The following is a 16569-nucleotide window of genomic DNA, read 5'->3' on the forward strand; positions in this document are numbered from 1 at the left end:
GGGAGAGGAAGAAGGAAGAGGAAGAAGAAATTTAAAATTCATAAATTAAGTGAAAGAGTCCAGTCGTATAAATGACATACACTCCCCTAATCTGTTTTCCATATTAACCTGGAATAGATACTTTAAAATATGTAATAGATTCGGATTGTTATTTAGCTCTAGTTTTACACGTAAACATTCACAAACGTTTCGAAAAGATTCTCAACAATACAAGGCTATTCTCTGAATTTCTCTCATCCCCACTTTGCTTGTGTGTCAAAAGTGAAACAGAATAATTTAAACACAATATTTGATTGTGAATGCTTTACTTTCTGTATTAGTCAGTTTGGGCTGCTATAACAAAGTACCATAAACTGGCTGACTTAGACAACAGAAATTTATTTTATCATAATTCTAAAGGCTAGAAAGTCCAAGATCAGGATACCCATCTGGTTGGGTTCTGGTGAGAGCTCTCTTTCCAGTTTATGGACAACGGCCTTCTTGCTGTATCCTCATCTGTTGGAGAAAGAGAGCTCTGGTAAGGCCATTAATATCATCTTGGGAGGCCCGTCCTCAGGACCTCATCTAAGTCTACCTTCCAAAGGCCCCACTTCCTAATACCATTACATCGGGGGTTAAAGCTTCAATATATAAGTTTGTGGGAGGACACATTCAGTCTGTAACAACTTCTAGTGGGGGATATGAGGCAGGTATAAAAACAACTGCTAAGAAGTGCAGTATGTGATGCGTTTCAAGTGACATTCAAACACTAATACTCATGCAAATATATGGGCTTTTAAGATAGGTGATCCTGCTCCTGGATCAGGTAATGAGGACAACCAAATGCAGAAGTCACTTAAAGGATTGGCAGATTATTAAAAGATTTAGGGCAGGAGTTGGAGTTGAGTAGGGTGCGGGGGGATGGGAAATGGGACAACTTATCCTTCCTCCAGCAGTCACTATTTACACTGAACGACCCCATAGACGCTTGAAGACCTTGTCTTCAAGAGGCTTCAAGGTCTCATTACCTCTATCCCTAATTTTATGGGTGTCTGCCTAATGTTTCCATCTTATGTGTCATTTTTCATAACATTCCATGGAACAGCAGCCAATCCTAACCTGGTGGTGTGTAAGAGGAGATGATAAGAATAATCATAAAAAGAAAATATAAGTTGAAATTACAGTTCTAGGAAAACAAACAGACTAACAAACAGCCTTGGGAATTTATGCTTTTCCTCGCTCTCAGCCAGTATTACATTAACTAGGAACCGCTGATTAAACATCTTTATTTGGCCTCCCTCCCAATTGTGGGCAGCCCAAGAGATGGGGTCCGCGAATGGAGCAGAGACTGGGCAAGTCAGAACCCAGATAACGAGATCCTTACTGCCATTGCTCCCTACATATTCCAGCCTTTCTACTCAGGAGCCACCAGGACTATCCTAGAGTTTGGGCCCATATCCAAGAGGTCCCAAGGAATTGGTTCCCTATTGTAAGAGGCCTCCTCTGGTCTAGGCGATTCCTCTACAAGGCTGTTGCTAAAGTGGCCTACTTTCAAGGCCGCCAGCTGGTTCTGACAGATTTAGGGCCAGCCTGTTCCAGTTTGGACCAAATTCCTTGGGACCTTCCTGATCAAATTAAAAAACTCTCACGAAGCGATGAGTTCTTTGTGTGAAGGCTATTTCAACTAGTTACAAATTTAAGTGTGCATTCAACCTATAGTTCTCTATCTTATCTTCAACATATACCATGCTGAATACTAATACACTGATCTTACAACTTGCCCTAGATGGATTACTGTGATTATGACCAATATGATTACATGAATAAGCTGCCTTAAAAAGTAACGAGTTTGTAACCACTGGAGGTGTTCAGATGTAAGTTGGATCACAAACTTGTGGAAATTTAAACACTTGATGGATTTTGGGGCTGAATTACCTGACAGGCCCTTCCAATCCTGAAATTCTGCAGTTCCTTATTTTTCCCATACTTTGTCTATGCTGACTTCTAATAGTCGAATTTCCCCTTCTTTTTAAATGCTCATAATTCACCCATTTGAGAATTTTTTCCTGAGATTACTTCCAAACCATTTTACAGTGTGTAGATATTTCTTTCTTCCTTTTGGTAAAAATCAGGCCAGCATATGCCCATCTCCTGAATGTCTACTTCTTCCATTTTCTGTGCTTCCTCAGAGATTGGCGTCAGCAGTTCTGCCACTCATTTGCAAGTTCTGCAGTTACCTTGAGATGTGATTTATTGAGGTCAGGATACTTGAACTCACTTAGAGCAGCCATGTGCTCTTTTATCATCCTTGACTTCCCTTGCATGTCAATTTCTTCTTACCAAGCCTCATTCCTGTCTCTTCATTCAGAATCTCCTTCTCACTGGCAAAGACTAAAGCAGAAGAGGAATAGAAAGTTCTGCTTGCAACTCTTGTTTGGAAACATTAGAGCATCTGCCCAGCCCAGGTCCTGGCCTCCCCTGGTCTTTGGGCATCAGCTCTAATTTAGGAAGCTCTCATTATTTTCTCACTTAATTTTTAGAAGCCTGAGTCCATCATGCTTTTTAATCTTCCTGAGGTTTCTGACTTGTTTGCATCTGTTAGATACTTTCCCTTGATGGTGTCTCTTTCTCTCCATATTTTGTGCATGTCCTTTAAAAGACAGGCTCATCAGGAAGCCTGCCCATGCAGCTCCTGTGGCCTCCTCTTCCGTATCAATCTCACTCAGAATTATATTGTCTTGGAACATGTATCATGTTCTATTCTGAGCTTTCTGCTATGTATGAAAGCCTATTCGTAAAGTCTTGTCTACATGTTCAACTACATTCCCCCTTTTTCCTCCTCCCCTCACCCCCCCCCTCCCAGAGAACTCTGAGATGCTAGGGCCCTGTATTAATTTGCTTAGGCTGCCACAACAATACTCTACAGACTGGCGGAGGGGGCGGGGCTTAAACAACAGGATTTTAGTTTCTCATGGTTCTGGAGTATAGAAGTCTGAGATCAAGGTGTCAGCAGGGTTGATTTCTTCTGAGGCTAATCTTCTTGGCTTGTAGATGGTCATCTTCCTGTGTGTTCACATGGTCTTTCCTCTGTCTCTATATGTATGCAAATTTCCTCTTCTTATGAGAACACCAGATAGATTGGAGTTGCTGCTACCCAAATGACTTCATTTTAACTTAATTTCCTCTTTAAAGACACTATCTCCAAATACATATTCTGAGTTACTGGGGGTTAGGACTTTAACATGTTAACTCTTGGGGGACAAAATTGAGCCCATAGTAGGCCCCTTTACACTTCAGCAGCTGCTACCAACAGTTGAATTAGGTCCACATTAAGTTTGTGGGTTGTTGTTGTTGCCTGTCTTTTAGAGATGCAATGCCAGCGAACAGTCAGGATCATCTTTGCTGATCTGCTCTTGGCTAGGCTTAGCCCAGTGATCCAGGACGGAATTCATTTGACTCTCCTCTTCCTAACTTCCTACAAAGCAGACTGAATACACGTCTTCTATGCCTTTGCCCTAATTCCTTCTTTCAAAATCCTACCCATCCATCAAGCACAACCCAAATACCACCCTGTCTTCCTGGTTTGTGCTGCCATAGTCCTTTGCCTATATGATAATATTTATGGTTATTTATTATTTCCATTGTGTTAATGTTATTTGTATGTAGCCCTTCTTGCTCATATATGATAGCAAAGACCTTGTGGAAACTTTCGGTTATCATGTTCATCTTTATTCACCCTAAAGCCCCAAGCATTTGGTTTGTACTCAGCAACCAGTCAACAAATACTTAAATTGGTTTGAAACTTAGCAGAGATTTGGAATGGTATTCAAAGCAATAAATATTTAAATTACACTTTATAGTTACATATATTCTTAAAGGTAGTATGTGACAAATTATTGATATGGTGAGTATAATCATTGGATTATCTTAATAGTTACTTTTAATGGTTACTTGAAGTATTTAGTCTAATTAAAGGGTGTATCTTTTCATAAATTTTTCATGGTGATCTCGCTTTCTGAACTCCCAAAGCACTGTTTGTTCCTAGCACAAGTTTCACATTTATTATTTATGATGGAGTATCCTTTATACATTATTCTAGTCTCTTATATTAAAATGTAGTCCCTTGGTGAACAAGGGCAATGGCTTGTAAATGTTTCCATCCCTGACACCCGTGCAGTAAACAGATAATTCAAGATTACCCACAGGGTTACTCCCATCAGCTGCATAGGGTTGCCATTAGCCTATGGCCACAGAAGTAGTTTCTTGGGAACGAATCCAAAATGCTGAGTCCAACAACCAGGTAGCTTTCCTCTTAGTTTATCTCTCAACTTTTTTTTTCCCCACTGTGCCTCTCATCCACAGAGTGGATGTTAAATACTCATTCATGCATTTTTTTCATATTGGAATATTTCATATTGGGATATTTAATAAACATTATCTACAATAAAGCTTATCTTGGAAATAAAAAGAATGTCTTGAAAGAGAATAATGTTGGTCGGTGGGCAAAACTACTACGTTTGCTAGTGCAGAATGTACTTTGAACAAGGGCATCCAGCCAAAGGGGTGATGGGGCTAAACCCAGTCTGATCATGCCATGCCATGCATGCTGGCATGCTGATGTGTGTATTTTTTATTTATGTATGTATTTTTTCTAATTAGCATAAAGTTATTGTGCACTTACTATACTTGGTATCTGTAGGATTGCATCTACCCAGAAAGGGTACCTTTTTTTGTGATTTATATAAGATACCCTATGGACTAACAGCAGCCCTGAGGATGAGAGAGAGATGAACCTACTACATACCACACAGTTGGAGGACTAGAATGGAAGCAGAGAGATCATGTAACAAGCTTTTGTATAAAGGCAAGAAAGAAACGACGATGTCTAGGACAAGGTCAAGGCAAGAACTGACTGACTTGTTGATGGATTTGTTACATAGGTATGAAAAGAGGGGGCACTCAGAGGAGACCCCAGAACTGTGGCCTGAGCATTCAGTGATTATTGCTGCCATTTCCTAAGATGGGGAAGACTGAAGGTGAAGACCAGAATGACAGAGAGAAATGTAATAACCTCTGTTTTTAGAAGTCTCATTATAGGTGCTTCTTAAAGATTTTCTACTTTATACATTTTTGGAGTCCCATAAAATAGCCATGAGGAGTCTGATACTTCTGTGTGCCCAAAGCCTAGAAGAAACAAAAGAGATAGACAAGTCATTCAACATCTATCAGTCCATTTGCCAAAGGAAGTAGGTATTCATCACTTCCAAAGTCCTTTCCTGCCATAAAACACTATCATTAATTTCTGTTTCCTTCTGCTCATTTTTGTGATATTCTCTGTGCAAGATGTACAACTCAAGAAGAGAGGGTGGCTGGCGCCTGGGTGGCTCAGTTGGTTAAGCTTCTGACTTTGGCTCAGGTCATGATCTCACGGTCCATGAGTTCCGTCCATGAGTTCGAGCCCCATGTCCGGCTCTGCAGACAGCTCAGAGCCTGGAGCCTGCTTCAGATTCTGTGTCTCCCTATCTCTCTGCCCCTCCCCTATTCATGCTCTGTCTCTCTCTGTGTCTCTCAAAAATGAATAAATGTTAAAAATAAAAAAAAAAAAGAAGAGAGGGTGACAGTGACAGCTAATAGTAAACTAATGCAGATTCTCCAAGCTAAAAAAACAAAACCAACAACACACATAAGAGGCCACAAGCTGCACCCTAACATATTTTTGCAGTAGAGCTGGCTCAAAGATAGACACTTGGAAGACTTGTGGATCTGTTTTCATGCCGTTATTGCTAGTAAAAGACCTCTCTTCTACCATGGATTGAGATCCTGGGGGCATATGTGGATTACAGAGTGTTCTGTTAACAGCTCTCCCCAAAATAACCATTAGCCTGCAATTTGACTTTGCAAAATTGGAAGGAAAGTCCTTTTCCTGTAAGCCAATTTCACAAAACAAAAAACAATGCTTTAATTCTTGACTTGAAGCCGAAAAACTGTAATGGTCCCATAAATGATTAAAACAGCAGCTGGTAATGTCTTGAAAACAGATTGATCAGTTGGAATGCCTTAAAATCTGTCTAGATTCTGCATGCCTTTGAGCAGTATGAACTAACTCTGATGTGAGAGGAAGAGTGGGTGTTTAAAACTCAAAGATATTAAGATAATCATTAAAGCTCTGGCAGGGAATGCATCTCTCTAGGGCAACTGCTAGCATATTTTAACCCCAAAGTGGGGTATAAATAAATTATGGAAGCATTTGGCATTAATAGAAACTCATGGTGACCCTGGCCAGGATACTCCAAGTCAGATCTCCTGGTATCGTCGTCTACTCATATGAAATGGATTTTGGGGGCACCTGGATGACTCAGTTGGTTGAGCATCCAACTTTGACTCAGGTCATGATCTCGCAATTTGTGGGTTCAAGCCCTACATCGGGTTCTGTGCTGACAGCTCAGATCCTGGAGACTATTTCAGATTCTGTGTCTCCCTCTTTCTCTGCCCCTCCCCCACTTGCACTCTGTCTCTCTCTGTCTCAAAAATAAACAAACATTAAAGAAAATTTTTAAAAATGGATTTTGAGTGCCTACATTGTATCCATCATGGGGATGCAGTGGTGGATGGGACAGAGTTCCTCCCCTCATTGAGCTTATATCACAATGAAAGGAAATAGATAAGAAATTAGTAGATAAAGAACATACATAAATTCACATAACAGTAAGAGCTATGCTGAAAATAAAGCAGAAGTAGGGAGATGCTACTTTCAATTGAAGTATCAGGAGGGTGGCTGTTGGGTGGCTCAGTTGGTTGAGCATCTAACTCTTGATTTCTGTTTAGGTCATGAATCCAGGGTTGTGGGATTGAGCACTTTGTTGGGCTTTGCGCTGAATGTGGAGCTTGCTTAAGATTCTCTCAGTCTCCTTCTGCTCCTCTCCCCAGCTTGTGCCCTCTCTCTCTCTAAAATTAAAAGAAAAATAGAAAAATTGAAATATTAGGAAAGCCCTCTCCAAAGAGATGACTTTTGAGCAGATACTACAACAGTATAGGAGCCATTGTTGTAAAAGAAGAATCCAACAATGTAAATTCCTTAGGGGAAACTTCTGCATGGACAGAAGAAACAGCACGTTATAAAGCCTTGACGTGAGAATGGGTTTGGCATAGTTGAACGGTGAGAAGAAGGCAGACAAGGCTGGAGTCTGGTGAGTGAGGAGGAGAATAGTAGGAAATAAGGTAAGAAAGACTTGCAAAATCCAGATCAACTGTTGAAAAGGAATTGGGTTTAATTCTGCGGAAAGTCAGAGTTTTAGACAAGAATAGGATTGATTGGATTAATATTTCTATAAACATCCCTCTAACTGTTGTGGGGAGCATAAACAGAAGGAGGAAGTCTAAACAGGAGGCTATTGTGGTTGTCCAGACAAAAGATGGTGGGCTTGGATTAGATGGAAGTGAAAATGTTGGTCAGAAGTGGTTAGAAGTGGGATAGAGTTTGAAGGAGGATCTGATAGGACTAGGGATTGGATTTGGGGATGAGGAAAAGAGAAAGAAAGAAAGAAAAAATGATAGGATGACCGTTAATTTCTTGTTCTAAGCAGTTGGGTGAATTAATTCTAGCTGGATGAAGGTAGTGGGTCTTACGATAAATGAGGATAGGTTTAATGGAGATGGAAGAGGGATCTAGACTTTATTTAGACTTGGACTTTTTTTAATGTTTTATTATTTATTTTTGAGAGAGAGAGAGAGAGAGAGAGAGAGAGAGTATGAGTGGAGGAGGGGCAGAGAAAGAGGGAGACACAGAATCCGAAGCAGACTGCAGGCTCTGGGCTATCAGCACAGAGCCCAACACAGGGCTTGAACTCATGAACTATGAGATCATGACCTGAGCCAAAGTCAGATGCTTAGCCAACTGAGCCACCCAGGCACCTCTTGACCATCCTATTGGACAAGACAAAGGTCATAGCTTAAAAACAGCACTTTCAGTGGAGAGCATCGAAAAGAGCCACAAAGGTCTGAAGTAGATGCAGGGAAGATAGGCAAGTCTTTGAAGTTTTCCTGTAGAGGACTTGAGGGTAACAGGTCATAGGCGGGAAGGGATGAACTTCTGTCCCACTTTTGTTTTCAGGGTGACAGTTGTAGCATGATTTTATGCTGTTGATAATGATCAAGAGGGAAAATCCTTTAGTAGGTAAAACCCATGGAAGGCTGGCCATCGATCAGAGAATGTAATGGTGTTCCACTGGCACATTAAGGGAAGATGGAGTATATGGGACCAGATAAAGTGGGTATGAGTATGCAATAAGTAGAAGATGTAGATCTCACAAAAGTGCCTTCATTTTATTCAGTGAAATAGGAAGCAAAGGTCATTAGCTCAGAGCGAGGAAGGCAACAGAAATCGTGTTGAAAGTTCAAGGAAAGAGAGAAAGCGGATTTTCCAGGGCAATAAGGTCAGATTACTGGGCAGTACTTAATGCTCTCAAGAGGTCTGTAGTCATTAATCTGAGTTTATGCTCTTCTGCAGAACCAGCGCCAGCACTGAATATCTCGGTGGAAAGAGCATGGTGCTAGGCGAAGGATGGAGTCGGCAGGGAGGTAGAGGGTAGCTGTATAACCTTGAGCACATTATTAAATTTCCAGAGTCTCATGTTCTTTATGTGCAAAATGGAGACGGTGGTTCCTACCCAAAGGGAGAATTGTGTCATATTAGACAACATATTCAATGGTTTTTTGTTTGTTTGTTTGTTTGTTTGTTTTTTGCTTTAAAAAACTTGCCTGTAGTCTCCTTTAGCCTGTTTGTCATTGGGTGAAGAGCTTTGGTGATTTGTGGCTAATACATTCTGTGCGGGTTATGGATATGGCCTTCAGTGAGCCCTGAAACGTTCATATATGTGGGAAAGGAGCATTATGGGGGTCTCTGACCAAATTGGACATAACTCTGAGGGTATTCTGGGGCTCAAGAAGAAGTAGAAGGGGGTGCCAGGGGGGCTCAGTTGGTTAAGTGTCTGATTCTTGATTTTTGTTCAGGTCATGATCTTATGGTTCATGTGATTGAGCCCTGCATCAGGCTCTGCGCTGACAGTGTGGAGCCTGTTTGGGATTCTCTCTGTCCTCTCTCTCTCTCTCTGTCTCTCTCTCTCTGAAATAAATAAATAAAGATTGAAAAAAAAAAAGATAGAAGTAACCATCTCGGTTCTTAGGAAAGTAGAGAGGGAGTAGAAACACCTGGAGTGGTGGGATGAGGTTGTAGACCAGAAGATCATTACACATAGTTAAGTGTTTCTTGTTAGGATTGAGATGGCTCTTTTGTCTTAGCTTCATTATTACTAACTGAGTACCAGACCCTAGACCTATATTTCCAATTTACAATTTACTGATAGAAGTAATGTGAGAATGTGCACTATAGGAGATGCATGGTCTTGAGTGGCTCCGGACTCTCTCAGAAGTAGGGAAAAGGAAGGAATTGAATCAACACAATATTGGAATATTGCTGCTAAATCCTGTTTCTCTGAACTTTCTCTGTCACAATTTCAAACTTTTTTCCCCTTTAACCAAGCAAGTTGCAGATTCAGGACTGAATTTGCATTTGGCAAATGTTGAATTAATGAAAATAATGAAATACTGATACATGTGAGAAATACGGTCACAGATATTTTTAGGTAAGCCTTGGTACAACTTGGCCTAAAAATTTGCACCCTATGGCTGAATCCACATGGTTCCTTTAGTTAAGGCATAGCAGAATGCAGTGAATGTGAGTTGTAAAGAATGAAACCTCTAGTGAAACAAATCTTTGTAGACATACTGCCTCTTTTAACTACCTCAGATCTTTTTTGGAAAAGGCTAGGCTATAAATAAATAATCAGTTCTCTTGGCCGACTTTCCAAAGTGATTGGGCATTCAGTTTTGACCAGCTACATACTGAGCAGCCCCTGGTCACTCAGGCATTGTTGTAAAATCTCCTTTAAATGCACAATAGATGTGCCTTCATTATTTTTCAAAATCCTAAGGTTTGACTGCTGGGGATCACACTTCATCTCTTGTTCTCTTCATTCTAGGACTTTGCTATTGAGAAATTTTCAATGAGCTAAGGAAGATACACCACTCTCCTTCCTCTTCACACATTTATTCATTCAATGTCTAACTGTAGACATGAGGTAACATTACTGGAAAATGCAGAACCATGAAGGGAAGCATATTCTATTATTCATGGTATCACTCTCTCCTATACTACGTACAAATCTGCTCTTTTTTCACAATGCCTTGGCTCAAGTGGAATACTCCTTTCACTTTTATTCCACACGCAGTATTGCTAATGAAATGCTATCAGTTTTGCCTCTTTGGCATTTGTAGGATCTGTCCCCTCTTCTTCATCTTTTCTACCTCAATTCAGGATATCAGAAATCTTTCATTCTTTGTTCTTACTGGCTTCTTTTCCCTTCTTTAATCTTTCAATGTTTTCTCACTGCAGCCCAGAGGATCTTTCTAAAAGTCAAAATTATCACTCCCCTCTCAAAAATGCACACAGCTGGTTCCAGTTGCCCCAGAAGAAGGCCACACTCTGAAGCTAACTTACACCATCCTCCCTCAATGGACCCCCATATCCCTTTTTGGCTTCATACCTTTCTACTTTTCTTTTTATGCTATGCCCAGGCCACACCGTGCTACCTTCAGTACAGCTTCACAAGTGTTGTTGAAGGAAGGAAAGAAGGCCTGCTTCTAAGGGGAGAAAGGGGGCCTAGGCGAGGAGAGTTTGCCTTTTCCTTTTAAACATTTCAGCCCCATTTCCAGTTTCCTGAGCCAGAGTATTAAAGGCCTTGTTTTTCTTCTCTTTCAGGAGGTTTCCAGTTACTTATGTCTTGGGGGTGTGCATTTATCTCTGTCTCCTTTCTTGTTGGACCCGGAGGGCAATGGAAGCCATTTTGGTCTAAATGTCAGCTATCACAATGGGATGTTTGAGTGCACAGCCAGAGCTGACTCTGACAGAGTGATATTTTTCTGTGAAGATTGCTTTATACAGGAGAGTGTATTCAAATCACAGATCTCATTTAGAGAATTATTTTGCTGCCAACACCAGCCGCCACAGCTGATAATGCCACAGCACTCATTCTTCGTACCAATAAAACAAAGTACACTAATCTATTAAAAACAGCATAGAGTCTAAATCGGTAATAATATCCAAGACAATTACCAGTTACCTAGTAATTATTCTAGAATGAAGTTTTCAGTCTTGCTAAGTGAGTAGGTGTGGTTTAGGTATTCCTTAATCGTTTTGCATCTATTTATAAATGGGTTTATTTCCAAGTATCACGTATCCCCTTTCTAAAAATAAGACAACTATAGCTATATATCTTCTGTGTGCTGTACTCTAACATAGCATGAATGGAAAATCCACACTGACACCAATCCTTTTAAATAATAACAAGAATACTTTGATTCTTCAATAAATGTTTGAGTGTCTATTATGTGCCAGCACAGTTCTGGGTGCTGGGGATACAACACACAAATCAGTCAGAGATCTCCACGTTCATGCGCTTTAGGTTATTACTTCACAATGATGTTATTACTAACTTCACAATTGTATGGGAGACTGACTGTAAAACATTTTCATATGCATGCTTACTTTTGATCTTCATAATAACCTTGTGAGGCTATTACCCTCCTCCTGAATTAAGAAAACCTAAGTGCAGAATGTCTCGATGACTTCAACAAGAACATATAAACCAGTAAGTAGTGGAGAGATCTAGGATCAGAATCAAGGTCACCTGAAGCTAGTGCCAGTGTGATTGATATTCACTGTCCCATATTTCCCAAGGCAGCCCAGTTCCTCAAGCCAGTAAGCCTCGTGCATTGTGCCCTGGGAGTGATGATAGTTACAGTACCCCACTGCAAGCCTCACTGTTCTCCTATTGGCTTCCCTTTCTTTATACCTCTGATGACTTCTTGCTTCTTTGACTCCTGCCTTGTTTCTTTCTCTACACTCTTCTCTTTGTAGCCAGACAGCATTCTTCACTGGTTTTCAGCTCCACGTTGGATGTCCCCATTGCCTGTATCCTCTCTAATATATTCCTTATTTGATGACTAATGTGCTAATAAAATGCCCTTGGATAAAATGATTAGAGGTGAAATTTTATTTGTACTAATCAAGACAAAGAGCATTGTTGATGTGGGAGAAGTAAGACTTAATGTATTTATTTTTATATTTTATTTTATTAATAACACATGTGAAGAGTAGAAGAAGGGGAAAGTTCCTTGTCCCTGTTCAGTGTGTCCCTCCCTGGTTCCCTGCATTTTCTCACCACTGGGTTTGGCTTTTTCTGTAGGGTTCCTGCTTTGTGCAGCCTTTAAGACTGTCTTTGAATGTTGAATGATAGCTTGAGATGGACCACGAGTCAAAGGGAGAAAACAGCATCAGGAAATGTACCTCTGTTAGGGAAGTTGGATGAAGGAAAGTTCAGAGGGAAGTATGTTCATGGCACAGAACTGTATCCCCAAAGGTTAGAGAGAGGATTTTAGCAGGTTGGTGGTGAGAGTGGTAGTGCCACAAGGACAGATAAAGACTTTCTGATCTGAGGGCAACCCCACATATTATGGCAAAATCATTGAGAAAGGTGGTTCTCAAACTTGAGCAATAGAATCACTGGGAAGTCTTGTTAAAATAGTTTTTTGGACTCCGCCCCTAGAGTTTCTGACTCCGGAGGTCTGATACTGCTAGTTGGGGAACTTTGCTTTGAGAATTCCTGATTTAGATGCTACACGTGTCAAATAGGGAAGGTATATAACCAAGGAGAGGAGGACATGCGCTTTTCTCTCTCTCTCTTTCCCCTCACTCCCTAACAGAACCCCTTTACTTAGCGGTTACAGCTGACCCTCGGAGCCTGAAATGCTCTGCCACACAGTCTCTCATGTAAATAGAATTGACTACCAAGGGAGCTGAAGGGAGAGACCCCTAGGCTGAAAATAGCCCAGTGTCCAAGGACACACCTGAGGTCAGCCATGAATTAAGACTGCCAGTGCCATCTGCACCTGCAGATTCCCACCTTGTATATCCTGCATTAGGAGAAGATGCTCTATGAGTGGCTGTGGCTCATAGTCACACATCAGTGGATTGGAGTTGAATTCGTACTTAGTCCTCTAGCAAGCAATAAGACAGCCTTTGGTTAATTTTTTTTTTTTTAAGTTTTATTTATTTTTGGGACAGAGAGAGACAGAGCATGAATGGGGGAGGGTCAGAGAGAGAAGGAGACACAGAATCTGAAACAGGCTCCAGGCTCCGAGCTGTCAGCACAGAGCCCGACGCGGGGCTCGAACTCATGGACCTCGAGATCATGACCTGAGCCGAAGTCGGCCACTCAACCGACTGAGCCACCCAGGCGCCCCAGACAGCCTTTGGTTAAATGGCTAGAACCTGTGATTTGATACTATAGTAAATAAACTATAAAATATATTGGTATTATCTGCTTCTTGGTTAATTTCAATAGAAAAAAAAAACAATGCATTAGTTTGCATATGATAAGTAACATTTGTGAGCACTTAAGAGCATTTTGCATGTCTAACATATTTATCCTCACAACAACCCAGTGTGATAGATATTGCTGTTATTATACTCCTTTTATGAATGCAGAATCTGAAGCACTGAGAGTTTAAACAACTTGCCCAAGGTCATGCAAGCTGCAAGTAACAGAGGCAGGATTTGGATCAAGGCTGTCAGGTGCCAAAACCTGGACCTGCTTTTAACTTATATTAGACTGTTTTGTCTAATAAGACAGGGAGGGGCCTTTCATGCTCCTTAACAGCATGGTTCCTAAGTTTTAAACCAAAGAGACCACTGAGACAGCTGCTCAGAGCTGGCCAAACTCAAGGTCAGGGGCACAGCCCTCCACAAGACTGCTCTCACTTCACATATCAGCCTGGGTGAGAGAAGGGGTCTCCAGGGCTCACTTCACTTCAGACTAGCGGACTATAAATTTGGGAGTCCTTATGGAATCCCTTAGTTTCAATAATTCACTAGAATAATTCACAGAACTCAGGAAAATGCCCCACTGAACAATTACTGTTTTATTATAACAAAAGCATACAGATTAGAGTGAGCTGAAAGAAAAGGCACTGAGGGAGAGGTCTAGGAGGGTTTCAGATGTGAAGCTTCCATCATCCTCAGGGATGTGTTATCCTCTCCATATCAAAGTAGAGAAATTACCCAGAGTATTGCCAGCCAGGGCAGCTCACCCAAACTTCAGTGTCCAGAGTTTTTGTTGGTGTTTCTTTATATAGGTACTATGGATCAAATCAATCCTTTGCCTCATGATTGAACTCAATCTCCAGTCTCCCTCCCTTCTCTGGAGGTAGGGCTGATATCAAGTGGCTCAAAGCCTCAACCCTCTCTAATCACATGCTAGGTCTTTCTGGTGTGGCCACCCCCCTGTCTGAGTCACCTCATTAGCATAATGTATCAGGTGTGGTCCAGGGACCCACCATGAATAACAAAAATACTCCATTCATTCAGGAAATTCCAAGGGTTTAGAGGTTACCTCCCAGGAACTGGGGACAAAGGCCAGCTAAGTTCTTTATTACACAAAACACAGCCAGAGGAGGGTGTTAGAATAGGGATGCCTGCTTGAGCATGAATTTTATGACATCTTTTAGGTCAGCAGCACTATTTCTGTACGAGGCAGTAGTCGCACTGTTACAGAAAGGGGAAGAATTTTCTCCTAGAATTTCTTCAAATCATCAGGCACTAAATCAGGAAAGATGACACTATAGAGAGTGTCTAAATTAGGAAGAAGCTAGAGAGCTCTAAGTGGTGGAGGCTGCTGGTGCGCACAACACAGCAATTTGCAATGAACTCACTGGCAGAGAAACCAAACACAAGCTCCATAGCAAGGGAGTGAGTATCTGCTGTGTGAATTGAAGGCCACAGGACTCTGCAGTTGTGAAGCTTTTATGCACTCAACATGTAAATTACAGTGCTGGTGAATTGGGGTTGGTTCACATGTAAATGAGAAAATGCTTGAGTTAACCAAGTCTGCCTTTGAAAAGAATGGATATCTAGGAACTAAAGACTGTACTGAAGAACTTGCAAATAATAGAGAGAGCGCGGTTCTAATTCCAAAGGACTTCTAGAATGAAAAATAATGAGGGGCCGATGGGGGAGGGGAGAGTAAAACATCAGAAGAAGCAATCTTCCATAAAATCTGCTTGTATGCCATTAATGTATGTCTCTCCAAATAAGAGCAAGCAAATGAGAAAATAGCAAGGAGGTATAAAGGCTAGGGTGAGCTTTGAAGGAAGCGTGTTATGCATGGATGGAGACTTTTATTTTAAAGGGCTGGCTGTTATAAAAATAAAAAAAAAGGAACATTGCAGACTTGTGTTTATAACTCACTCAAAACATGGGATTTCCTATTGTATCCAAGCCCTCTTTTCTCTGAAACTGAAGTCCCTCAAATCTGAGTAAAACCAGGATTTGCAGCAGGAGGGAGAGGAAGGTGAAGGACTGCTTAATTTCACTTGCCCGTATGCATCTGAGTATCTTTGATGTTTGCCAGATTGATTGGTTTTTGCCTTCTCACTGGCATGCCCACTTTACTCTTCGTTCACTACCTGGAAGTCTGAGAGGGACTGAGGCTTTATGATCGCTATGGCAGCTTTTAAACTGCTGTGCTCTTCTCTTTAGGTCCGGTGCTACTGTTGGGAAGGGAGAATTTCCCCTGCCCTTCAAGATCCTCCTAGCTGGGCTAAGAATCAAATTGACATGAGACAGATTAACAGGAGAAAGTTAAATTTAATTTTGTAGGTACAGGGAATTCACACAGATGTGGAAATTCCGAAGACAGTCAGGCAAAATGAAGTATATATGTCATTCTGAACCAAGGAGAAGGGGTTAGGGGCCTGGAACTTCAAAAGAAAGGAATGAAATTCACAGGCTATGAAAAAGTAAATGTTTGGTAAACAACTGCTGGGCCACTCAGAAACAATGGGAGGTAGAGGACTTCTATCAAACAGGCCTTGCTAGATTCCTCCCTGTTTACCATACTTAGTTCATATCATAATGTAGATATCTATGGTGATAGCTCTCTTCCTGGAATAGGCTCTTTATCTAAATTCTGTCAGGCAGTTGAGCGGGAGGTAAAGAGCTTTTCCTGAATCTGCTGGGTTTTGATTGCTTTTTAAAAAATGTTTATTTTTGAGAGAGAGAGAGGGAGAGAATGCCTGCGGGAGAGCAAGCAGGGGAGCAGCAGAGAGAGGAAGAAAAGGATCTGGCGCAGGGTCTGTGCTGTCAATGGAGAGCCCAATATGGGGCTCGAACTCACAAACCATGAGATCATGACCTGAGCTTAAGTCAGACACTTAACTGACTGAGCCACCCAGGTGCCCCGATTGACTGCTTTTTAATTCAAAATAGTCTTTAGGCCAAAGTGGCCTATTTGGGGGCAGCCTGCCCTTGGCCCTTCACTGCTTGTTTAAACAACATAAACTGGTGCACAATAACAATTTAAAGCAAGCTCTTTTCCTTTTTCTTTCTTCCTTCTTTCTCCCTACCTTCTATCCTTCCTTCCATCCTTCTTTCCTTCCTTCCTTCCTTCCTTCCTTCCTTCCTTCCTTCCTTCCTTC

General features: G+C 41.3%; 1 protein-coding gene across 1 annotated transcript in view; it reads left to right on the forward strand.

Moving 5' to 3' along the window:
• The window catches only part of SLC35F1 (solute carrier family 35 member F1), a 407846-nt gene that overhangs the window by 176354 nt on the left and 214923 nt on the right, over positions 1–16569 (forward strand). The gene's annotated exons all lie outside the window — the stretch shown is intronic.

The sequence above is a fragment of the Panthera uncia genome (assembly GCF_023721935.1).
Source record: "Panthera uncia isolate 11264 chromosome B2 unlocalized genomic scaffold, Puncia_PCG_1.0 HiC_scaffold_24, whole genome shotgun sequence".
NCBI lineage: Eukaryota > Metazoa > Chordata > Mammalia > Carnivora > Felidae > Panthera > Panthera uncia.